The sequence below is a fragment of the Helianthus annuus genome, chromosome 14 (genome assembly GCF_002127325.2).
Source record: "Helianthus annuus cultivar XRQ/B chromosome 14, HanXRQr2.0-SUNRISE, whole genome shotgun sequence".
NCBI classification, from domain to species: domain Eukaryota; kingdom Viridiplantae; phylum Streptophyta; class Magnoliopsida; order Asterales; family Asteraceae; genus Helianthus; species Helianthus annuus.
This window is the reverse complement of record NC_035446.2, coordinates 109,181,546-109,183,579: the sequence shown is the minus strand read 5'-3', so window position 1 is coordinate 109,183,579 and position 2,034 is coordinate 109,181,546.

Below are 2,034 nucleotides of genomic sequence, written 5' to 3'. Positions count from 1 at the left end.
TTTGGTTCATGAGGTGTATTTCTTTTCTTTTCTTTCGGAGGTATTAGAGTATTTTCTGTATGATTTAAGAAACAACCAGGTTGACTTAATTTTGACTGGTTGGTCTGCATTGGTTCTTTTGGCAGAATGACATGACTTAGCAAAAGATAGCATGAGTCATCATGAGTTAGGAAGCTAAGTTCAAGACGGCTCGGATGCAGATGTGCTAAGCGGTGGTCACTGACAAATGCCCAAGTTTTGCAGAGGGTTCAGGCAGTGGCGGAACCAGAACTTTTTAATTGGGGGGTCGAATCATATTTTTTCTACGTTCTAGAACTTTTTAATTGAGGGGTCGAATCTTATTTTTTCTGCGTTCGCTGGTGTGTTCTAATTCCTTTCGGTGCACTATATTCCAACCGGCCAAAATGATCAAATCAAGTTTCTTTAGGTGTCTACCAAAATCTTCTTAGGAAATTTGACTCTTTGGTTGCGAAAGTTTTTATTAAGAGTTGTCGGATTATTGTCCATCTCTTTACTTCCTACTTTCTCATGAATATTAACCGAATCATCATTACTCGACGTTGGATCACCAAAAATAACATCTTCCAATAATTTAACTATCTTATAACTTTTTTAACCTTTGGCGTTTATTAAAGCTTAATGAATTAGATGAAACCTAAGTTAGTTTGGGTTGAATATGTTTGCTAAAATATTTTCTCGAAAAAGCATCTCTATATAATGAACTAACAAGGTTATAACCCCGTGTAATACACGAGGTTGAATAAATAAATTTTATATATTAATTAATAAAACAATATATCTTTAAAATCTCATTTATTATACGGATTGAATAAATATAATTTTATATATTAAATAACAAAAAAATATATCTATAAGAACCATATTGTACAGGTTGAACAAATGTAATTTTATATACAAAATAAAAAAGTTATATCTTTAAAACCATGTGTATTACACGGGTTAAATAAATGTAATATTGTTTATCAAATAATAAAATAATACATCTTTAAAAAACTTCATTTATTACACGGGTTAATAAATGTAATTTTATATACCAAACAATAAAAAAAAGTTACATCTTTAAAAATATGCGCATTACACGGTTTGAATAAATGTAATTTTATATACTAAATAATAAAAAATATATATTTTTAAAAAACCCCGTGTATTGTATGAATTGAGTAAATATAATTTTATATATCAAATAATAAAAAGTTATATCTTAAAAAACCTCATGTGTTACATGGGTCGAGTAAAATGTAATTTTATACAGTGAAAATAAAAATATTTAGTATATTAATACAAAGTTTGGTTTTCGTGATAAAAATAGATTATTCTGTTGTTGTAAAATTTGTTAACGAAGTCTCAATAAATTTAACCCTTTATTTAAAACTCCGTAAATGTATAAATGATAAATAATATTAGTTAATTTTATTTTAAGTTTCGTAAAATTTATTTTATACTAAACAAAACGTTCAAATATAATTAATTCAAATAAATAATATTATAAATAAGAAGAAGATTAAATTAAATAAATATTATTCATAAGATATTAAGCTAATAATATTTAGTAGGAGAGTTATCTATAATATAAGATATTAAATTAAAAAATATTTTGTAGGAGGATTATTTATAATTAATTAGAAGAGATTAAATTAAAATAATAATTATCTATAAGAGATGACCTAATATGATGACAAGTGTCCCTAAAGTGGTTTCTTTTATTATAGTAGTTAGATTAGATTAGATTTATATTTATTTTTCGACTATATAATGAACTAGTTATATATATTTTTGGAAAACAATAAAAAATATGAAAAAATAAACTCTATATCAAATAAATTAATAAGTATATAAAGTAACTAAATATCTAATGTAATCAAAAAGTTTAAAACATAAAACAAAATAGAAACGTTAAACTTTACCGAAGAAAAACTATTAAATAGTAAATAAGTTTGTGGTGTAAATTTTAGCTAGTATTCACATACATTCAGATGCTTTTTACTTTTTCCAGTAAATATGTACACACAAAAC